The sequence below is a fragment of the Mirounga leonina genome, unplaced genomic scaffold (assembly GCF_011800145.1).
Source record: "Mirounga leonina isolate KUSES-001 unplaced genomic scaffold, KU_Mleo_1.0 Mir_126, whole genome shotgun sequence".
NCBI classification, from domain to species: Eukaryota; Metazoa; Chordata; class Mammalia; order Carnivora; family Phocidae; genus Mirounga; species Mirounga leonina.
Window position 1 is genome coordinate 11942398 of NW_023270314.1, and position 25141 is coordinate 11967538.

Consider the following 25141-nt stretch of genomic DNA (forward strand, 5'->3'; position numbering starts at 1 on the left):
TTCAGGGTTTCTTAAAGATACTGCCTTTTTTTAAAATAAAGAAAAGATTTAGATTTTCCCTACATTTGTAGTATGATATTTTAGAAGAGGAAATTGAGGGGCGCCTGGGTGGCTCAGTCATTAAGCGTCTGCCTTCAGTCATGATCCCAGGGTCCTGGGATCGAGCCCCACATCGGGCTCCCTGCTCCACGGGAAGCCTACTTCTCCCTCTCCCTCTCCCACTGCCCCTGCTTGTGTTCCTGCTCTCGCTATCTCTGTCAAATAAATCTTTAAAAAACAAAAATAAAAGAGGAAATTGAGACAGAATATCCAAAAGGTAACATAGGATTTTACTCTGCTTCTTCTCTCTAGTAACCATTTTTATTCCAAATCTCAAATCGATCTAAATGGCAATACTCTAGGGACAAGTGGCATTTGAAACTTAAAAAAAAAATGACAGCCAATATCAAGTGACTTTTACTATTTGCCTGGTACTTTACGTATTATGTTTCACCTGATCATTCTAACCATGGTATGAAATACCATTATTATCCTCCAATTTACATACGAAGAATTGAGATTAAGTGAATTATACATAATAAATGACAGAGGAGCCAAATTATTAGTAAATGAAACCAATGCCTGTCTTGTGCCAAATTTTGAACCTTCTTTACTTTTAGTTTCTCCAGTTATTTTTTTCTCTGTCCTTGTTCCTTACCACCTCCACCCTGTATCTCCTGCCCCTGCCATCTTCCCTCTGACCCAATTCTGAAAAAGTTGACAGGCTTTCTCTATCATCCAAGAAAAGTCTTATATTAATTTTTTTTTTCAATGTGATAAGTGATCTGTGGAATTCCTGGATCCGTTTTAGGTATTCAGTTTCATCTAAAGCAGTTTGGATTCCATCTTTTGTTTTAAAGATAAATTTTTTCTATATGCCAAAACTCTTTGAGTATGAAGCAAAAGGAGATGTCTGAGATTCTCGTTTGCACACTTACGGGACATCCACCCACCAAAATGCTATCTCTTTAGAGAACAGTGGTTCTCATTAAGAGCAGTACTGCCCCCTAGGGGGAATTTTGGAAATGTGAGGGGGAGGTTTAGGCCAATAACATAAGTCTTGGCAGGGGGAACCCTCCTGATGCATTCTTCTGATCTTGTCAGCAATGCACGAATAGTTATGCAGAGTGAAAAAATTGTCACCCACATTTTCTAATGCCCTCTAGGTGAAAGACCAGTTTACAATTATCTGAACCTAAAACCAAACTCTGTTTTATGTACAAATAAAAATCCTTTTCCCACAGTTTTAATATATACTGAACTTTCCAGGAATGTAACTGTATGTAAACTGAGGGGAAATTCTATTTTCCATAGCTCTGAACTTGATTGAGAGGGGTTTCACATTCATAAAGTCCTGACACCAGTGACCACACAGTTGAATCCGTCTGCCTTGGTAGCAGATGCATTCGTTGTGACTCTCAAATATAGGTATAAGCATCGGACTCTCCCGTGTCTTCTCGTGGCTCATGTCCAAGGGTTTACCTGCTGATACCAGGTTTTATTATAAGTTTCTCTTTTATTTCTCTTTTATATAATTTGAATGTTATACTGATCTTTCTGAAATTACGTAAATGTGTTTTCTGGGCATGTTATGCCAGCATGGTAAAGGAAGATCGCAAAATATTGGACATGAAAAAAGAGGCATAAACTGATAGGGCTAGGAACTGTTGAAGTAAAATCACAGACCTAGATTCAGGTTTATGTAGCCAGCATCCAAAAGGTGTTTGGTCTCTGTTCTTAATCCGTGAACATGCGTGTCTGGAGGTAACACTGTGGTGACAGTGGTAGCTGGAGTTGAGCCACAAAAACTGCCATTAGTCCTGTTTCCTTCTTTCAGCTTGTGTTTCTAGAATGTCCCTTTCATTAAGAGTACCTAGGAAGATAAAAGGAATCCTAAAGTAAAAAAAAAAAAGTAGATTATTTCAAACACCAGCTTGCATCTGGTGTAGGAGATTAAAGCAGGTCTTCCTATCTAGTGATTTAAAGCAACTGGTGTTCTTTCTAGCTCCTTAGTGATTCAGTGTAATACAGTATAGTAGTCTGCTGAGAAGTTCGTAAATCCTAATTTGAGTTTGGTTAAAAGGAAACAGACATGAGTTGCACATTAAGACTGTTTCTCATCTCAGTGTTGTAAGGACTGCTGCATGTCAGATGTTTTAAAGTACAAATTTTCTGGTCTGTGACCCTTGGCATAGTAGCTTCAGCAAGCTCAGCTGGAGGACTTAGTCCCCACTGCAGCAAAAAAAGGCTGCCAACTTCAAACAAACTGCCTTCAAACTGGGTCCACAGACTTATCATGAACTTACCCAGAGCTGAAGATAACAACCTTCATGTGGGGTATAAAGGCATTAACCGTCGTGCTTAGGTATTGGGAGGGTTTACCCTTGCACAGAGTTTAGTAGAAGAAACCAGTGAAATCCCCCTTCTGTTTAGGTAAAGAGCTTTCCATTAGTTCCTTTCCCGGTTTTCTAATGTCTCTGATAGAAATCTTCTGAGAAAACTAGAACCATACTTGAGCACAATTGAAGTCACATGAACAATTATCCAAATACATGCCTCAGATACCTTTCTGACAAAGTACACAAGTATATTATGAATACAGTCAGACAAAATTTAGTACAATGTCCCATTTTTAGAGTGGGAATGGATGTTACAGACCCTGTGATCACTCATTGAGTTCTTCACGGCTTAGTTCAAAATGTTAACTCCTCCTGGAAGCCTTTCTCCAGTCCCCTGGGCGGAGTTAGCATCTCCCTGCACCCCTCTTCCTGGCAGCTCTGACTCTAACAAGCTATGTTACACCTGGGGGCAGGGATCGGGCTGTACTCATCTTCCTATCCTAGGCCCGGATCTGTGCTTATTAAAGGCTAAGCACTCTCAGGATCAAAGCTGAAGAGTTTTTCCATGCATAGTAAGTGAAACATGAATATAAATCTACTTTTATACAATATAGTATATAGTCATGTTGTTATACTGTGTTAAGTATATAGGATATATATTTTTATATATGCTTTTATATAGTTAAATTTACCATATATAACTTTATATCGCTACATAAATTGTATTTAGTAAGTACTTCAGTCTCTCAAGTATTTTTGTGGTATTTTTATGGTATTCAACTGAGTTTCTAAGAGTAATAGAAAAAAGTAAAATGTCCCCAACTGACTAGCCTTTATCTGAAATTAGCTCCATGTGCATCTAGTGTTATTAAGGTGTAAATAAATCTAATTAAAAAGTAACGGGGAAACTGTTGAATTGCTGCTATTTTATGGCAAATAATATAAATTGGAGAGGTAGATGCCACCGCTTAAGATAAGTCACTGGAGCGTAGGAAGTGGCAACAGGGACCTGAGTGTCTTTCAGGCAGTGAAGGGCATAATTGAATTACTCCAAGCCTGGAGTGGTTCTGTCCCCCTATCCCTTGGGTCCCCCAAACACTAACCAAGCATGTATTAAGAGCGAGTAAAAAGGAGATATGCATGCTCCTCCAGTAAGTAGAATAAATATGCCTTGTTTTATTTGAACAGTGCAAAGATAATTTAAGTGCCTATTTAGGGAATTTAAAAAGAGAAGGATCCTTTCCTGCCCTCCACCCCACACAGTTCAGCAGAAAATGGAAACCCCTTGATTCAGTGGCTTTTTTCCATCCACACTCAGGAATGTTGTACAGATTTAAGATGAAGGTATATGACACGTTTATTCTCGCTTCAAGTGGTTCAGAAAGGCCCAGGTTTTGGAAATTCACAGGTAGATAGACTGTTGAAGAACCTTAACTTTAATTTTTAGATCCTACTAAATATTCATTCCCTTGCCCATTGGGCACCCATTAAAATTCTCTTAAAGGCAGGGGGTGGTAGTCACTCTTGTGAGTACAGGCATCTGGAGATGTGTAGAGCACACAGACCATTTTTTTTTTAAAGATTTTATTTGAGAGAGTGAGGGAACAAGCTGTGGGGAAGGGCAGAGGGGGAGAGAGAGAGAGAGAGAGAGAAAAGCAGACGCTTTGTTGAGCACAAAGTCCTACTTGGGGCTCCATCCTAGGACTCTGAGATCATACCCTGAGCTGAAAGCAGCCTCTTAACTGAGCCACCCAGGTGCCCTGCACAGATCATTTTAACATGCAGCAATTCAGCAGTTTCCCCATTACTTTTTTCCCCCGGTTGTTTTTTTTTTTAAGATTTTATTTATTTATTTGACAGAGAGACAACGAGAGAGGGAACACAAGCAGGGGGATTGGGAGAGGGAGAAGGCAGGCTTCCCGCCGAGCAGGGAGCCCAATGATGCGGGACTCGATCCCAGGACCCTGGGATCATGACCTGAGCTGAAGGCAGATGCTTAACGACTGAGCCAGCCAGGCGCCCCTCCCCATTACTTTTTAATTAGAAAGATTTATGTACATCTTAATAATACTAGATGTACGTGGAGTTAAATATCAGATAAAGGCCACTCAATTGGAGAACATTTTCTTTCTGTTACTCTTAGGAACTCAGTTGAATAATCTTTTAGCATCCTGGAGATAAGCCTAACTGGTTTATCATTTGTTATTGGTAAGTTCCTTTCTATTTTTAAAGAAACAGATAAATTTGGATATACCACATTTTGGCTTTAATAAACAGTTTAATTGAGCTTGATCATCTTTTAAGTTTTAAGAACGTGTATTTCTAAGTGCACAAAATGTGTTTATGGGATCTACAGCACACACTGGTTCCAAGTGCAGAAGTGGGCAACAGTTGCAAAGGCCTTGAGGTGGACAGGTTATTGCTATATTCTAAGAATAGAAGCAAAACCAGGGGAGCTGGAGGATAGTGAGCAAAGGCAGAGCCCTACTGGATGAAGTTGGAGAGGTGTGTAGGGGACAGATCATAGAGTACTATAGCAAGCCAATTCAAGCATGGAAAGTTCAATTCTGTTCTGAGGATAATAGGGAACCATTATTTTAAGGACAGTTTTAAGGGTTTTAAGGACAGTAATATAAACTGAGGTAGGTTTAAAAAAATAACTTTGCCTGCTAAATAGAGAATTAGAAAGGGGCAAGTATAGAAGCAGAGAGAATAATCCAATTATAATAATCCAGGCAAATGGTGATGGTGGTGATTTTGATTAAGATGCTGTATTAGAAATGGAAGGAAGTGTAAGGATTAAAGATATGTTTCAGTAAACAAAACCAACAATACTTGCTAATAGATTAAAAGGGGAAGGGGAATATCAGGAGAAAAAACCCTGGAATGACCTTTAGCTTTTATGCTTGACCAACTGAGTGTGGGAGGGATTATTGACCAAGATGGGGACAACTAGAAAAAGGCAAGTTTGGGTTGAAATCAAGAGCTCTGATTTAGACAACTTTTCATAAGTTTGAAGTCCTTAGTAGATATCCAGTGGGGATGTCCAGTAGTTGGGTATGGGTGTGGAGTTTGGGGGAGAGGTTGGCTAGAGAAATAGACAAATACACTTGAGGGTTATTGATATATAGATGGCATTGAAACCCATGGAACTGAAAATAATCTAACAAGCAAGTGAAGATAAAAGAAGGCCAGAAGAGAGCTATAGGACATTATGCCATTTAGAATCTGGTAAAGCTAGAAGCCAGTAAAGGAGATGAAAAGAAAATCAGCAATAGGATAGGAAGAAAAGGAAGAGTGGAATCACAGACATCAAGGAAGGGCAGCAGCTCAAGAAGGAGGCTATTTTGGGGTCCCTTGACCACCCACTAGTGAATTGCTAGAAGGGCTCACAACTCAACATGAAGTCCTATTTAGAGCTAAGGTTTATTTTTTTTTTTTTTAAGATTTAATTTATTTATTTGAGAGAGAGAGAACAAGTGAGCATGAGCAGGGGGGAGGGAGAAGCAGACTCCCCACTGAGCAGGGAGCCCAATGCAGGGCTCGGTCCCAGGACCCCGGGACCATGACCTGAGCTGAAGGCAGATGCTTGACCGATTGGGCCACCCAGGTGCCCTAGAGCTAAGGTTTATTAAACAAAGGATATGGTGCAGGAACAGCAGGATAATGATCTACATAGGCAAAGACCCGAAAGGTCAGCATCAGCTTCTTTGCTGTCCCCGTGTGAGGATCCCACAGCTATGTGTTTCTCTCCAGCTGTGAACTGTACCTCCACCCAGGGAAGCCCACTCAAGTCTTGGCAGTCCAGAGTCCTTCAGGGGAGCTGATCACATAACTGTGCACCCATTCGGAGCGCAGGCTCCTGCAAGATACCAGGTGCGCATCAGGAATCTTCTTGTTTACTTTAAACAATGCTTTTGGCTTGGTTCGTCCTGACCGACTACTGGCTTGAGGGTACAAAATAACATCATTAATTAGTGAACATTTCAGGAGTATAGTGCTCAGAGTTTGGCTAAGGCTCATTCCTGCCACTGCAAGTGCTCCCGGAGATAAGCAAGGGGTGAGTAAAAGAGACAGGCTGTTTTAACTCTTTCCTTGCTGAGGTCTTGGTTAACCAACCATGTTGACTGCTGCTGTAACTGAAAACTGAGAGCCAGAAAGTGGAGTTAAATTGTTTTTCTCTAGACCTCTTTATTCCGAGGACATTTATTGAATGCCTAATATAGTCTGTGCTGTGTGCTAGCATAGGAATATAGGTAAAGAAGTTAGACTTGGTCCCTGCCCTGATGGGGTTGACAGCCTGAGAAGTGAGTAGGAGGGAAGAGACCCCCATGAGATATAGGTGCGAGCGGCCCTGTGGGAGCCACGGCAAGGAGACGCGCTGTGGCCGAGACCTGCAGGCGTCCAGGTGGAAGGAGGACGGCGAGGCAGTAAATAGCACGTTCGAAGGCCTGGTGGTGAAGGAGCATATTGACCTTAAGGAACACATGATGTTCAGTGTGGCTGAAGAGGAGAGCGTGGAGGGGAGAGAGGAGGCAAGGTGGGAAGATCATGGAGGACCTTGTACACTTTGTTGAAGATTTTGGCTTCATCCAGGAGGAGCCATAATCATCCTAGGGATTCATGCCTGATGGGAAAATGACAAATTTGTTTTCTTGATTGGAAAATTTCTGATAACTTTACATTTTATTTTGCATTACAGTAAAGATACCCTTTAAGATATAAAGTGGAACAGCCATTTGGTGGGGGGGGGTGGGGGTTCAGTGAGAAAATACAAACCCACCAGACTGGGTAAATCAGAACACCAACAAAATGTAATATCAAATCTGTAAAAATAACAGTTCCCAACAACTATCAGTGTGAAAAGTTCTGATTTAAATCCCATAATTGGACTGAGCTCTTCATCTAAACCTTAAAGATTATTTTACAATACATTCTATTAAAAACATTTCACCAATGTATGACACATACTATCTTTTCTTTTTGCCCTCACAGAGCACAGATCACATGAGAAGGAAGGATCTTTTTAATCAGTTTTGGAGGCAATTCTGTGTATGCTAAACTTATAGAGAAACTTCTAAATATTAAATCTAGAATTCAAAGAGAAATGCCAGAGTATATAGAAACAAATACTTTTTTCCCAGCTGTATTGAGATATAATTGGCATGTAACATTGTGTAAGCTTAAAGTGTAGAACATGATGATTTGATACGCATATATTGTAAAATGATTGCCACAATAAGATTAGTTAACACATCTTTCACCTCACATTACTACTATTTTGTGCAGGTGGTGAGAACATTTAAGATCCACTATCGGCAACTTTAAAAGTACATAATACAGTATTGTTAACTATGATCCCCATGCTGTACATTAGATCCTCAGAACTTGGAAGTTTGTACCATTTGATCAACATTTCCCCATTTCCCACACTCCCTGATCCTTTGCAATCACCAAACTCCTCTGTTTCTATGACTTTGGCTTTTTTATTTTATTTATTTATTTTTTATTTTTTTAAAGATTTTATTTTTTTGACAGAGACCTAGAGAGAGCAGGAACACAAGCAGGGGGAGTTGGAGAGGGAGAAGGAGGCTTCCCGCTGAGCAGGGAGCCCGATGTGGGACTCGATCCCAGGACTCGGGGATCATGACCTGAGCCGAAGGCAGATGCTTAACGACTGAGCCACCCAGGCACCCTGGCTTTTTTAGATTCCACAGCTAAATGAGATTATAGACTATATATCTTTCTATGTCTGACTTATTTTACTTAGCATAATGCTTTCAAGGTTCATCCATGTTGTCTCAAATGGCAGGATTTCCTTTTTTGGCAGCTGAATGATATTCCATTACATATCATAAAAATTTACTATATATAATAGGCAATTTAATATAATGTATAATAGACTATATTATATATATTAATATAGCACATATATACGTGGTTTTGGTTATCCATTCATCCATCTCTGGACACTTAGGTTATTTCCATGTCTTGGCTATTGTGAATAATGCTGCAATGAACATAGGGGTGCAGATACTTCTTAGACATAGTGATTTCATTTCCCTTGGATCTATATATCCAGAAGTGGGATTGCTGGATCACATAGTAGTTCTATCTTTAATTTTTTTGAGGGAGCACCATACTGTTTTCCATAACGGCTGCACCATTTTACATCCCCACCAACAGTGCACAGATACTTTCTACTTAAAAATAATGTTGGAATATTATTCTTAGGAAATACAACCATTTGTATTTCCAGCTGGTAGTAGCAGCACTGGGAGGGAACTCCATCATGGTCTCATTTTCTAGGGAAGCTATTCAGTAAGAGCAGTGAGGATGAGAAATGAAAGAAATGCAAGTGATGTTTATTGAGCCCCTGTTACATACCGGGCACTCTGCTAGGCCCTTTACAAATTTTCCTCATTTGAGCCATATAAACACTCTGAATTCTTTACATTCCCATTTTAGAGCTGAGAACAAATAAATAGAGTTCAAAGATGAAGCAATTGATGACCCAAGCTTCTATCTTGGTAACTGGTAGATTTGGGTCATTAACTCAAATTTGTCTCTTAGTAATTCATTTATATATTCAAATATTTAGGGAGCTCCTGTTGTCTCCCAGAATCTGTGTGGAAAGATACGAAGAACGACAAGGCCTGGACCTTTCTCTTTAGGAGCTTGGGCTGGGGCCTGACACCCAGTCACTTGAATGAGAAAAGCACTGTAACAGGGCTATGGACATTCAAAGGCCTAACCTCCAGGAGGCTTGGTAAAGTGGAGGAAGGCTTATCAGGGAAGCTGATACTTAAACAAAGCTTTGAATGTTATCAGGCAGACAGGTGAGAGGATAGGAATGCCAGGTAAAGTGAGTGAAAAAACAGACCACAGCCCAGGGGCCTTGGTGGGGTTAGCTGCGAGAAGCGGCCGGAGCTCTGTGTGCTCTGTGGTGCCCTTGTGTGTATGATCAAGGATAAAGATTTGCCGGTGGTTGTTCCTGCTGTATCTTAGCAACTAGGGTATCTTAGTTTGTGCTCACTGGAAGATACAAAGTTTTTGAAGGATTTTGTCGTCATGGGGCTTTTTTTTGAAACTGATTGTTCAAAGAACAGTGATAAATAGGGGAAATATTTTGATTCCCGTAACTCTTCACTAAAATTGCAATATTTGTAGCCCCAAGGGAATTATGTTTCCATAGGACATTCTGTTCTCTGTCCTTGGGAAAATATGTTTAAAAAGAATGATAAAGGGTATTTGAGGATTAGTAATAAAGTTCTATACTTTATTGAATACTTACTATGTGCTGGATACTTACTTGTCTGCATTATTTTATTTTATTTTATTTTATTTTTTATTGTTATGTTAATCCCCATACATTACATCATTAGTTTTAGATGTAGTGTTCCATGATTCATTGTTTGTGCATAACACCCAGTGCTCCATGCAGAACGTGCCCTCCTTAATACCCATCACCAGGCTAACCCATCCTCCCACCCCCCTCCCCTCTAGAACCCTCAGTTTGTTTTTCAGAATCCATCGTCTCTCATGGTTCATCTACTTGTCTGCATTATTTTAAATCCTGATATCAATCTGGGAGTTCAGTGGTGTTCTCTCTGCTTTACAGATGGGAAACTGAGGCTTTGAGAAAGATGACATGCCCAAGACACTTAGGCTAGTATGCGGCAGGGCTGGGAATTCATACCCAGGTCTGTCAGAATTCAGAGCCCCAGTTGTTTCAATTTTCAAATGGTCTCTAGAGCCTGGAGGCTCCTGTCCAGGTGGCTTGGGATACTTCAGTGGGTAAGGAAACAGAAGACAGCTTGGGTTGCCCTTCCCTAATGCAGAGCAGCTCAGCTTTAACTGCTTACGTTGGATTTTACATTAGATTTTTTTTTATTGGAATAAAGGTCCCGTGACCAACGGTGGGTGGCATGAAAATTACTGCATTGACCATGATACTTTTGCCAGAATAGACTGAGGAGGATGTGCCACAGGCAAGGCAATGTGCCAGGCCCTCTGGTAGGTGCGAAGGAGTATCAGTTCCTGCCGTTTTGGAACGTAGATGCTTTACAGAGGGTTCAGAGGCCTCTGAAACTGATCAACACAAGATTGTATCCATTAGAGAATATTGAATATACTCTGTATAAATCAAACCAAATGCTAGGAGGTTGTGTAAATAAGAGTGTCTTGGCTGATCACCTATGTGTTGGTTTAGGCAAAAGATCTCATTCTTGACCCTCCCCATGCCCAAATCCTTGCTATGCTCTAGGGAGACACAGTCTCTCTTAAGTATCTCAAAATGCTTGGAAATACTTAACCACCCCTCCTGGTTTGCCTGAGCCCAGCAGCTCCCCTCACAACTGAGGTTCAGACCCATACGGGCTCGGTTGATGGACAAGGTGGAAGGGGAGAGAGCAGGGGATGGAATCTGGCCATCAGGAACTTGGGATTTTCCGGTGAGCACAGACTAAGATACCTTAGATGCTGAGGCTGTAGGATCCCAGGTGAGGACTGCATAAGACACAGGTGCAGCCGGTGAATGAGACAGTTGAGTCAGACAAGTAATGGTGCCATTCCTCGTCACCGGGGGCCCGCTCGCCAGAAATGGAGATAGAGGTGAGTTAAGGAAGGAAAACAGAGTAACCTTTCACACTGGGGAAACAAACAGAATCTGAGGCTGTCACACCCTGTACGTCCTCTAAGGGATGTCTCGTGAGCTGGCATAAAGTTACAGTGCGGTCTAGTGAGAAATCCTTCATTTTTGAGGTGGAAACGCTAGGGAAATAGAGTGAACTAATGGAATAGAGTGTTGCCTAGTAGGAGAAGGTAACTGTCCAGGCGTCTGAGCTCCCAAACATCTTCCGCTCCTAGCACCACAGCGTGATCTCTGAGGTCATAATTGACAAGTGAGAAGTTGAAAAGTGCCTCTTCTCCCCATTCATTCTTTTTTATAGAGTCACCTTTAAAACAGGTTCCCATCTGGCAGTCATTCTAAAAATAGGCTTTTAAAGTAAGTGGTAGGGTGAAAATTAAGTGTTTAGCAATGTAATTTGGTAAGAAAGAGATCTTGGTAACAGGTATTAAAATTGGGGAGCTATCAGAATAGGGTGAAATACCATATTTATACCCAGATCTGTAATACACAGATGTTTGAAAATGACAATAAGACAGTTTAATTGTGGTTAAGACTCTTGTTATGCTCTTCAGTAATCGTGATTTTGAGCAAGATTCTTACTGTGGGCCCATTTATTTGCTCTTTTGTAAAATGGAAATAATAGTATTAACTTTATGGGTTGTTGAAGGTAAATGAATGAATAGATATGAAGTGCTCCTGATTGGCACCTAAGAAATGCTATGGAAGTACCCGCCGCTGTTGCTGTTACAGAAATTGGGGTCTTTGGCAAGGGGGCAGCACAGCACTGATACATGCTTTGGTGTTGAGAGCAGGTGGAACCACTGTTCACTGAGGGCGTCTTTGTGCTTTCTCTCCTTGAGTCTTTGTAGCCCTCTAGGAGGGAGATACCAGTGGACAGCTTTGGAGACTGACTTGCCAGTGGTTAAGTAACTTGCCCAGGGCCACAAAGTAAGTAGCTGGCAGATGCAGACCAGAGCTCTCCATCTTCAGAGCTTGGCTACCCCCACACCTGCAGCTTTTGGCTGACCTCCTTCCTGCCTGCACACCTCGGGAGCTGGGCCGTACAAGATGCGGCATCCAAGCCACACCCTCCCTTTGACAGAAGAGGACCATGAGGCTGTCGGATGCAGTGACTTGCCAAAGGTCCCCCTCTAGTTAGACTGTGACGTCCAGATGGGGAAACCAGATTTAATATTAAGGCTGTGTCTCTCTATATAGGGTCCAATTGCTTACAATCTGTTTGGCAAAAAAGACTCAAGATAAGTTGTCAGATACCAGAACACTGATTCCATTGGGATTTAATATATACATGCTCAAATACTGAACAACAAATGGTCCTTCGCTTTAATTGGCTTGTATTTATATACTTGGCAGTGCGAATGAACATAGAGTAATAAGGGATTTTTTTTGTTTTTCCACTTTTGTATTTGCTTTGAAAATTTGCCTAAGAGGTTTAAAATCATGTTTAACTATAATGTAATAATCTTAGGAAAAGATCAACCCATACTTTTACCACTGGCTCTCAGCAGATGAGAGCTTTCTATTCAATAGAGAAACACATTGAAACAAAGTATGTATAAGGATGTAGATTTGCAGCTTGCTTTATTTATTTATTTTTCAAGATTTTATTTATTTGACAGCGAAAGCAGGAACACAAGCAGGGGGAGTGGGAGAGGGAGAAGCAGGCTTCCCGCCAAGCAGGGAGCCTGATGTGGGGCTCTATCCCAGGACCTTGGGATCATGACCTGAGCCGAAGACAGACGCTTAATGACTGAGCCACCCAGGGGCCCTTGCAGCATTATTTATAACAGCAGAAAATAAAAATGATGGTCATCTAACTAATGCTTATTAGATTGTATACATAAAGTAATTAAAATGACAAATTTTGTATTTTACCACAATTTAAAAAATAACGTAATGTGCCCAAACCATCAACCTGTATACTTTATGTGGGTGAATTGAATGTGAATTATCTCAATAAAGCTGTTGAAAAATAAAACCATGCATTTACCAATAGGGAACTGATTAGATTATGCTATACTCAGTCAATGAAATATTATATAAGCTTTATAAAAAGAATGAGGTAGATTTATGTTTTTGATAGGGACAATGTCCAGAATATATTGTAAAGGAAAAAAAAAGTCATGTCCAAACTTTTTTCTACACATTTTTATATATGCATATGTCTATAGTTTTGTGGGTATCACTACCTAAGTATTGTTATGCAACTTGCCTTTTTCACTTATGTGTGTTGGGGGTTGGTACGCATAGTATTACAGGTCTCCCCTGCTATCTGAAAGTAGAGCATTCCTTTGACACCTCTCCTTAGCCCCGTGGAGTAAAGTGAAGAAGCCTTCACCATTAATTTATATGGAAAAATTTTCAAGTGTTCACAGACCCAAAATATAACTTCTCTTAGGCTTTTCTGATACCTTAGGACACCTCTTACTAACAGATGCACAAAATAATCAAGAAGCACAGAGGCTCACAGATACAGTTCTGTGGTGGCCTGATGCTGAGGTGTGGAGTATAGGTGGGGCGGGGGGCCCTCTCACCGCTGTTCGGGCCCGCAGCCTCTGACAGCTCATTGCAAAACAAGTGCTGGATGCTATGTTCTCTTTTTGACTTTTTCCATAAAAATGGAGTGGTGTACTACAAACTTTCAAAAAGTGGGGGTAATTGTACCCCACTGTCTCTAGCTGCTTCATACTGTTCAAGGTTTGATTTTTCTCCATTTATTTTATCATTTCCATATTGGTAAGTATTTAGGGTATTTACAGCTTTCAGAAATCTCAAATAATGTTATGCCTGATACTCTTGAACAAGCACATGGGCTCCATAATTTGTCAGGGTAGGCATTGCTAAGTCAAAAGGTACGTGCATTTCTGTACTTGGTAGATATTGGCAAATTGCCCTTCAATAAGATATTATTTACATTCTAGTATCACATGAATATGTACATTTCCCCAATCCTAACAAACACTTTAAATTTTTTCCAATTCAATCAGTAAAAAAAAAAGTCTTTCAAATTGCATTTTCATGATTAAAAATCAGATTGAGCATGTTTTCACATTTATTTAACATTAAATAAACACTGAGCTACTACGGTAGATGCTAGAGACAGCAGTGAACAAACATTAAATCCCTGTCCCCCCCCCGAATTTACGTTCAAAGTTTATTGGCCATTTATATTTCCTCATGCCCTTTACTTCTTTTTCTGCTTATTTGTAGTTCTGAGATATTCTGGACATTCTTTGTGATATATGTGGCAAATATTTTCACCCATTCTGTGGCTTGTCTTTTATTGTTTAATATATATACAATATAAATATTGTTTTCAATATTTTTTTTGCCTTACACAAGTTTTTAATTTTTATAAAGCCATAGTCTTCAATCTTTTTCTTTATGCTTTTATGTTTTATGTCTCATTTTAAAAGCCTGCCTTTACCCTGAGGTCATAAATATAGTCTGTACTTTTTTCTAATATTTTTATAGGTTTAGTTTTACATTTGGCACCTGACCCCATCTGGAATCTATTCTTGTGAATGGAGTGTGTGTGGATTTCACATCCTACATACAGTATATATATTTTTGAATGTTAAAATTTTTTAAAAGTGTGTATGATTTCTGAAAGCAGAAAGAAGCATGAAGACTTTGAAAAGACACTTGGGGGGCACCTGGCTGGCTGGGTCGGTAGAGCATGTGACTCTTGATCTTGGGGTTGTGAGTTCGTGTGTCACATTGGGTGCCGAGATTACTTAAAAATAAAATCTGAAAAAAAGGAAAAAGACACTTAGGGAGTGGATGTCCAGAAGAGAAAGGTAAAGTGATGGGAAAGAAGGCTGTGGCCTGTGGAATAAATTGGGTCATAATGGGTGTAGGGAGGGACAGAGGCAGAAGGATGAGCCCCTGGCTGACCTTGTGTCCTGGTTGCTCAGGAAATACATGAAAATTCTCAAATACATGAAATGACACAGCTTCAGATACAAGAACCAGAAAATAAGATTGGATTCTTTGGTATTTCTAATTGTAATGTAATAGGATTATTAATCCATTATCTGGGACAAAAATGACTTTGGGATAATATCCTATTTAAAAGTAACCCAACCTTTAAGGGGCATCTGGGTGGGTCAGTCGTTAAGCGTCTGCCTTCGGCTCAGATCATGATCCCAGGGTCCCGGGATGGAGCCCCGCATCGGGCTCTCTGCTCAGCAGGAAGCCTGCTTCTTCTCCCATTCCCCTGCTTATGTTCCCTCTCTCACTGTCCCTCTCTCTGTCAAATAAATAAATAAAATCTTTAAAAATAAATAAAAATAAAAGTAACCCAACCTTTAAAACCAAAACCAAAACAAAACAAAACAAAACCCTACCTTGGATTAATGATTGACTTTATTTCCGTTAATTCTGGCTACCAGAGGTTCAAAGTGAACCACTGACTGATAGGTATGTTAATTAACCCTTTTTAGATTTAAGAGTTTCTTCAGAGAGTTTATTTTTTAAGGGTTTTTCTTCTTGTTGTTTAATACATCTGAAAAGAATGCATATACAAAGAATTGAGACATGAGAAAGCATTGGTTCAACATTAATGAATCTACAAGAATTGGGATTTGGGGAAGGTGGAAGAGATTACCTGAACATTTTTTTTTTTTAAGATTTTATTTATTTATTTGACAGAGATAGAACAAGTAGGCAGAGAGGCAGGCAGAGGGAGAGGGAGAAACAGGCTCCCTGCTGAGCAGGGAGCCCGATGCGGGGCTTGATCCCAGGACCCTGGGATCACGACCTGAGCCGAAGGCAGCCGCTTAACCGACTGAGCCACCCAGGCGCCCCACCTGAACATTTTTTAAAAATTGGAAACTGCAACCAAAATAAATAGATAAAATCCCATTAACATTTAAGAGTCTTCATAAGACTGTCTCCATGATTTTTATAAAATTAGGGAGCCTCAGTTGGCTGCTCTAGGATTCCTCAAATGCAAAACAAATAAGGAGATCCCTGACTGGCCCCCATGTCATTGAACACTCTTCCTCACCCTATCCCACCCCCAACTTCTTAATGAAGCAGGTCTCCATTTTCAGAACTTGAAAGAGGATGTCGCATGGCTGAAATATGGGTAACAATTGAATAAGCCTTCAGTAGATCATTCTTTAAAGAGGGCTGGTAGTAGTCAGAATGGCTAAAATTAACAAGTCAGGAAAGGACAGATGTTGGCGAGGATGAGGAGAAAGGGGAACCCTCCTACACTGTTGGTGGGAATGCAAGCTGGTGCAACCACTCTGGAAAACACTATGGAGGTTCCGCAAAAAGTTGAAAATAGAGCTACCATATGATCCAACAATTGCACTACTGGGTATTTACCCCAAAGATACAAATGTAGGGATCCGAAGGGGTACGTGCACCCTGATGTTTATAGCAGCAATGTCCACAATAGCCAAACTGTGGAAAGAGCCAAGAGGTCCATCAACAGATGAATGGATAAAGAAGAGGTGGTGTGTGTGTGTGTGTGTGTGTGTGTATATGATGGAATATTATGCAGCCATCAAAAGGAATGAGATCTTGCCATTTGCAACGATGTGGATGGAACGAGGGTATTATGCTGAGCGAAATAAGTCAATCAGAGAAAGACATGTATCATATGACCTCACTGATATGAGGAATTCTTAATCTCAGGAAACAAACTGAGGGTTGCTGGAGTGGGGGTTGGGGTGGGAGGGATGGGATGGCTGGGTGATAGACACTGGGGAGGGTATGTGCTATGGTGAGCGCTGTGAATTGTGCAAGACTGTTGAATCACAGATCTGTACCTCTGAAACAATACATTATATGTTAAGAAAAAAAAAAGCAGGAGGGGAAGAATGAAGGGGGGGGAAATCGGAGGGGGAGACGAACCATGAGAGACGATGGACTCTGAAAAACAAACAGGGTTCTAGAGGGGAGAGGGGTGGGAGGATGGGTTAGCCTGGTGATGGGTATTAAGGAGGGCACATTCTGCATGGAGCACTGGGTGTTACACACAATGAATCATGGAACACTACACCAAAAACTAATGATGTAGGGGCGCCTGGTGGCTCAGTCGTTAAGCGTCTGCCTTCGGCTCAGGTCATGATCCCAGAGTCCTGGGATTGAGCCCTGCATCTGGCTCCCTGCTCCATGGGAAGTCTGCTTCTCCCTCTCCCACTCCCCCTGCTTGTGTTCCTGCTCTCCCTGTGTCTCTCTCTGTCAAATAAATAAAATCTTAAAAAAAAACAACTAATGATGTAATGTATGGTGATTAACATAATAAAAATTTTTTAAAAAAAAGGGCTGGTAGTGGGAGCTCATCTGGGCCAATCCATTCAGAATCCCTTCAGTACCTTTCTTTCGGCATTGAGAGCCATACAACCCTGTACCGTGTGTGGTACGCCAGCACGCTTAGAAATACCAGTTCTTTCATCAAACACACAGGATTGCTTGCCAAGTGCTTCTCGAAGGTCAGCTCATTTAACCCTTCTAGCAGCCCGATGCGGTACAGTTATAAGCCGCCTTTGACACAGCAGGAAATTCAGACTCCAAGGACTTAAATTGGGTGCCCAGGGTCACACAAGAAGTAGCAGAATCACAGCAGGGACCCAGGTCGTCTGGCTCCAGGGAAGCATAAGCCCTGTGCTGATACTGTCTCCACATTGGCTGTGTCCGCAAATGCAGCCGCCAGGAGAGGGAACTACACTCCCGTGAGTTCCCCGGAGGCCGAGCTGAGGAACCTGTGTCCCACGTGTCTGTGGTTCTCAGGCCGCCCCGGAAGGGGCCCCCTCCCAGCTGAACAGCAGCTGCCCCTGTAGCCCACCTGCACCCCAGAGCAGCCCTCTGGTGCCCGTTCCTGTGTGAGTTCTGGAGTGCCTGGCAAAGTTCAGCCTCGTGGTTTAAAAAAAAAAGGGGGGGAGAGGAGTGCCCTCAGATACAAGATGTGGTTGATCCACGCAGAGAGAAGTTCTCTTTATGCTTCGTTCTGGAAGGCAGTGGTTCTCCATTTGGTTTGCATCACACGATGAAATACCGTGCCGCCCAGAGAACGAATGGTTTCCAGGTCTAACACAACAGATGCGTGAGCCCGCAACAGGGGCCAGTGTCTGGAAGCAGGCACACAGGTGCTTCTAGGGTCCTAGCTACACAACTGTGGGTTCAGTTTCTACAATCCAATTTTTTGTGTGTCTGTTGTATTTCACTAAGGAGGTTGGTTGGTTTGTGTGTATTCTAGTCAGCTGAGGTATCGTGAAAAATGCAAACTCCTGAACTTATATCTAGAACCATTCCCATTCATCTGTTGATGGACAATCTCTAGACTCCATCATGTGCCCTACTTAATGTCCATCACCCAGTTACCCCATCCCCCACTCCCCTCCCCTCCAGCGACCCTGTTTGTTTCCTAGACTTTAGCATCTCTTATGGTTTGCTTCCCTTTCTATTTTCATCTTGCTTTATTTTTCCTTCCCTTTCCCTATGTTCATGTGTTTTGTTTCTTAAATTCCACGTGAGTGAGATAATATATTTGTCTTTCTCTAACTTCGCTTAACATAATACCCTCTAGTTCCATCTATGTCATTGCAAATGGTAAGATTTCATTCTTTTTGACGGCTAATATTCCATTGTTTGTCTTTTCTCATTCATCTGTTGATGGACATCTGGGCTCTTTCCATAGTTCAGCTATTGTGGACAATGCTGCTATATACATTGGGGTGCAGGTGTCCCTTTGGATCACTGTTTGTATCCTTTGGGTAAATACCTAATAGTGCAATTGCTGGATCATAGGGTAGGCCTATTTTTAACTTTTTGAGGAACCTCCATACTGTTTTCCAGAGTGGCTGCACCAGCTTGCATTCCCACCAACAGTGTAAGAGGGTTCCCCTTTCTCTGCATCCTCGCTAACATCTGCTATTTCCTGAGTTGTTCATGTTAGCCATGCTGACCGGTGTGAGGTGGTGTCTCTTTGTGGTTTTGATTTGGATTTCCCTGCTGCCAAGCGATGTGGAGCGTTATTTCATGAGTCTGTTAGGCCCACTCTTTCTTGAGATTAGTTTGCCATGAGCACTGTGCTCTCTGACCAAGCTGCCTCATATCCTTGTGAAATTGGCAGGGCATGAATTGTTAAATACTTTATAAACTACCAAAGACCAAGATAAGATGTGCTTAAATGGGTGAGTAAACCGAGGTGGCTTATTAGCGGCGTTTCCTCACGCTCCTCAGAAATGGCCATTTCTCAGCCCACACTTTGAGGTGGGAGCTGACCTGAGATGTTAGCGTAATTATACAGTTTGATAAAGCCAAAGAGGTGGGCCTGCGAGACTTTCCTGACCTTACGACAGTCCACGCGGTCTTGGATCTACTCCAGCAGGCAGCGCAGAGCCTGAACCCTCAGTGTGGCTGCTTCAGGCACATTGGGTGAAAGCTGCGGTTATGAGGACAAGTGGCATCGTTAAGACCACGGTCTTCAGCTTAGAAAAGACTTGTGATCAGCTGGTTATAAATACACAGCCAGAGAAATAGCTGGGAAACTTAGCAACTGCCAAAAAATAAATGCTGGTTTCTCTGTGTGTGCATAGGCCTACTTTGCAAATAAGGTGGACTTTGTTGGTTTTTGGGGGGGGGGGGTTAAAACTTTTTTTTCAGTTCAGGTATAGTTGGCACACAATGTTACATTAGTTTCAGGTGTACAACATACCGACTCCACAAGTCTGTGTGTTATGCTCACCCCAAGTGCAGCCGCCACCTGTCCCCGTATAGCGCTGTTATGGTACCACTGACTCTATTCCCTCTGCTTTGCTGTTCATCCCCAGGACCTGTTCATTCCATAGCCAGCGGCCTTGACCTCCCCCTCGCCTTCACACACTTTGCCCATCGCCCCCCGACCTTGGCAACCATCAGTTCTCTGTATTTCATAGGTCTGTTTCTGCTTTTTGTTCGTCTGTTTTGTTTTTAGATTTCACATGTAAGTGAAATCATATGATATTTCTCTTGCTCTGACTTATTTCACTTAGCTTAATACTCTCTGGGTCCATCTATGTTGTCACAAATGGCCAGATCTCATTCTTTCTGATGGTAAGTAATACTCAGTTGTGTGTGTGTGTGTGTGTGTGTGTGTACACCACATCTTCTTTATCCATTTATCTGTCGATGGATGCTTGGGTTGCTTCCGTATCTTAACTATTGTAAATAGCACTGCAATAAACTTAAGGGTGCATTTATCTTCTTGAATTAGTATATTTTCTTTTGGTGAATACCCCAGATAATGTTGATTTTGAATGAGAAGCAGTTAGTTTCTCAAAGCTTCTATAGTCAGAAAATAAACACATGACTTTCCAGAAGGCATCGTTCATTGATGAGCCTGATAAGTTGAATGTCGCTGTTGGAGAAGTGACTTAAAAGTTGTTTCTGTGTATAGTGTACTGTTGATAGAAGTGACGTGTACGTGTTTCATATATGGTGAGGACATGGTATACTGTGATTTTGTGTGGTGTAGGTGTTCTCTGTGTGTATTGGTGGTCTTCTGTGTGTCGAGTGTGTTTTGTGATGTGTGTGTGGTCTTTGCAGTGAGTGTGCTGTATGTGTGGTATAGAAGCATGTTAAACGCATGAGCTATGTGGTTGTGTTTTCACGTAGAAGTGTCACGTGTAGTGCATGCGTGTTGTGTGTTTGCAGATATGTTTGGTGCGCTGTGTGTGGTATCCATGTGTTGTGTATGCAATGCACGTGTGGTATATCAGTGCACGTGTACGTGTTTCATGTATGGTGAGGACATGGTATACTGTCCACGGTATCACACACCACAGTGACACCACTCACACCCATCACACACCCATCACACACACACCAAACACCACACACACGCCACACATTCATACACACTACAATTACCACATACACGCCACACACACACATTAGTCTCAGAGTGAAACAAACAAAAAACACTTCCAATCCAAGGTATCCTAGCCTCTTCCCTCACCAGTGAAATGAGGATAATAATACCTGCCTTACTTATCTCGTGGGGTTTCTGCTGAGGATTAAGTAATATGATGAAGTGTATGAAAACATTTTGGAAATTATGTAAAACATCAGTATTTTAAGCAGATAGGATTTCCTAAAATTTTTTTTTCTTTTTTTTTTTAAGATTTTATTTATTTATTTGAGAGAGAGAATGAGATAGAGAGAGAGAGAGCATGAGAGGGAGGAGGGTCAGAGGGAGAAGCAGACTCCCCGCTGAGCAGGGAGCCGGATGCGGGACTCGATCCTGGGACTCCAGGATCATGACCTGAGCCGAAGGCAGTCGCTTAACCAACTGAGCCACCCAGGCGCCCCAAGGATTCCTAAAATCTTTTGAGTTATTCCTCAGACTCCATAATTATGACATCATGTAAATATGCTACTTCCTTTGTAATCCTAATCAAATTCTCAGTGAAACCCTGGAAAAGCCCAAAATGAATGGAAATTCCTACTAAAGCAGCTCACTCTATAATGCCCCTCAGTGAGTGACCATTGTGAGTGGATCTGCTGAAAACACCATTGGGGATTGCTTTGTAAGCTTGAGAAATGTGTTGACAGTTTCTGAAAGTAGGCTGTTGCAGTGATGTGAATGCCTGGGCACTGGTTCTTTTTAAGTCAATGTTTATACTTGTATCCACTTTGCAACAATAGGGACAGCAAATTTAACATGCTACTTTGTTAGAGAAATTAATTGGCACCAGCTAGGCTGCCTCCCTGGCCCAGTCCATGGAGCGTACCACTCTTGACCTTGGGGTCATGAGTTCGGGCCCCACATTGGGTATTGAGATTACTTAAAAATAAAATATTTTTATTCTTTTTAAAGATTTATTTATTTGAGAGAAGGAGAGAGAGAGCTTGAGCAGGGGGAGGAGCAGAAGGAGAGGGAGAAGCAGACTCCCCACTGAGCGGGGAGCCCGATGTGGGGCTCCATCCCAGGACCCCCAGATCATGACCTGAGCCCAAGTCTGATGCTTATCTGACTTAGCCACCCAGGTACCCCAAAAATAAAATCTTAAAAAGGGAAGAAAAGAAATTAGCACCAGCTTATCGTTCTAGGCACCACCTAGAACTATAGTGTTAAAGTATGCCCATATTCTTCTTGGCTGTATTAAAAATGAACAAACAGAAATGTAAATCTCATATTCACCACTTCTTTGAAAGCACTTGAGTGATTATCATGTAGCTTCTCAAGTTTGTTGACAGCAAATATATGCTGTGGGTTTTGTGTTGTTGTTTGTTTGTTTTTTTGTCAAAGGATAAATTGAAAGGGTCCGTGAAAGCCACAGACGTCTGGTCTTGCACTGATATCCATGGGGTAAAGTAGGGCTTCTCTGGAGTCTGTGTAGGGCTGGGTGACAGACCCTTCTTTCTCAGACTTTGCTGCCCCTGTCCCTGCCTCCCCTCTCTTCCTCCCCCAGAACAGTTTTGCTTCTCCAACTAAAGCCTGAAGGGGAATGGTGATCACATTGAGGCTGAGAGAAGAATTTCAACTGTTTACATTCCTTTTTTCCCCTGATCCAAAGTCTAGTCTTGAGGAAGAGATGGGAGTCCTGGTTCAGTTGCCCAACACCCAGGCTTTACTGATTCCTTATTTTTATCCTATGTTAGTCACTTGGCCTTTCTGGCTTAATGACTTGGTGATCTGAAGGGTCAATGGTCACATAAATCATATGATTTAAAAATACTTTTTGTGGTTTGTTTTCCGGTTGTAGTAAAAATTTAAAAAAAAGTTTGTCCTTTAGTTAACATTCACATTTATGTGGGGATGATTTCTCTTTCTCATTATCCTTAGAGATGTAAGAAGCTAATGTGCTTTGGTTTGAGATAGTTGACATAGCAATTTCTTAACTCCTTTTATAGGGTAGTCCTGTGTTTTCACTGGGGAGAGGCAGCCTGTGGAAGGGCCTCCCTTCCCTTCCTCATGGCCTCACCATTCAGGTGAACAACTCTGATCTTTCTTGATCCTGCGTCTCATCTCTATAAGCTGCGGAAGCCAATGGATCAGGCCATGATTTTTTACCTTTACCTTTTTGAAACCTCCCCTCTCCCCAGCTTGTTATTTTGAAATGTTTCAAACCTGTAGAAAAATTGCAAAAATAGTAAAATAAATATTCACACAGTCTTCATGTAGAACCCCAGTTGTTAGTCTTTTGCCACATGGCTTTGTCACTCTGATCTCTGTCTATAGATTTTGCTGAACTATTAGAAATGCTAAGTAGCCTGCCACATCATCCTTAAATACTTCAGCTTGCATCACCTAAAAATGACTTCGTCCTATCTTACCACAGCACACCATTATTAAACCAAGAAAAATACTACTCAGTGAACAATATACTCCACTTTAAAGTTCTCCAATGATCCCAAGAATGCCTTTTTATAACTTTTGTTTTTTCTTAGAATCCGGTCAAGGCTCACATGTTGCATATAGTGTTAATGTCTCTTTAGTCTCGTAATCTGGGACCATCCCCCCTCCCTTTTGTTGACATTGACCCGCTCATAACCAGTTTTATGTCATTGACTCACTCGTTAATGAACAAATTCCTTATCTACAAGCTCTTGGGTTGCGCTCTTTCAGTGATGAGTTGGAGTCCCTCCAGACTGCAAATCTTAACATGGTTTCCAGCCTCATTAGACTGGAGATAGTTAAAATCTGTGTGATGACTTCAATCACTTTGACAATAAGCCGTGTAAGAAAATGTGAAAGACATGTTTATGGTTAATGGTTCAGCACAATTAGCTGAGGTGACCAGTTTCCTGCCCTGCCCTCTGGCCATGTGTACGTGCAACCTCCAGGCTCAATGCCATCCTCCGGCATCTCGTCCTGGGAATTCTGAATGAGATTCAGGGCCTGGCCTTAAAAAATAAACTCACTGGATGTCTGGTGATAGGAATGTTTGTGACCTTTTGTTTTGCTTACAGATTTTGAAGGACGTGTTTTCTCAAGCTAGCCCCTCTTACTTTCTGGGTCCATACTTCTATTTTTTAAAAAACCGAAGTGGGTATTGGTGTTTCTGAGCTGATCGGATCTGCAGATCTTCTGGAACACACATTGCTGCTGACTCCTGGCAGAAAGTCTCTCTCCATATGTTATAGGCACTTTGTATTTGAAAATTTTCTTTAATTGCTTCACTGCTGCTTCATCTGCTAGAGCCTAAAGTTTGTCATCAGCCAGTTCTGCGTACTTGAGGCCCTCAGGCAGATGTGTGCTTACCATGTTTCTGGCACTATTCGTAAAGCTTGTGGGGGTTAAGTGAGAGAGCAGCCCCAGGAGACGTGGGTACTCTTAATCCCGTAACAAAGATGACAAAACGGATTCAGTCAGAGAGATGAAGCAACTTGCCCAATACCACATGGCTAGTAAGTGGCAGAACCGGGGGTTAAACCGTGGCAATTTGATTCTAGAACCTGCGTCAGTACATAAAGTACCGCTGCAGGGATACTGAGTATCTTTTAAGAAATCCCAGATGCTGGGCACCTGGGTGGTTCAGTCGGTGAAACGTCTACCTTTGGCTCAGGTCATGATCCCAGGGTCCTGGGATCTGAGTCCCGTGCTGCATCGGGCTCCCTGCTTATTGGCGACTCTGCTCTCCCTCTGCCCCTCCCCTCTGCACGTGCTCTCTCCCCCTCAATTAAATAAATAAAAATCTTAAAAAAAAAAAATCCGAGATGCTGTTTTGAGGTAGATGGTGTGCCACTGAAATACTGGTTTTGGGGCGCCTGGGTGGCTCAGTCGGTTAAGCGACTGCCTTCGGCTTAGGTCATGATCCTGGAGTCCCGGGATCGAGTCCCGCATCGGGCTCCCTGCTTGGCAGGGAGCCTGCTTCTGCCTCTGACCCTCCCCCCTCTCATGTGCTCTCTGTCTCTCTCATTCTCTCTGTCTCAGATAAATAAATAAAATCTATAAATAAAAAAAAAAAGAAATACTGGTTTTGATGTCCTTACTAAATAGTTGATTCCTTTGTGACATTTAAATCTCAGAACAGTGGTACTAGTGAGAAATCTACCTTTGTTAATCCCACAAATCCATCAGATGCCCTGGTTTTTGGTTAGGTCCAGTCCTCGAAGGAAGCTTGTCTCATGTTGGCAGCCTCAGGGCTCCTGCTGTCAGGAGCTCCAC

The 25141-nt window shown here is 41.9% G+C and overlaps 1 protein-coding gene across 2 annotated transcripts in view; it reads left to right on the forward strand.

Moving 5' to 3' along the window:
• CPM (carboxypeptidase M) overlaps positions 1-25141 on the forward strand; it is a 69696-nt gene that overhangs the window by 6567 nt on the left and 37988 nt on the right. The gene's annotated exons all lie outside the window — the stretch shown is intronic.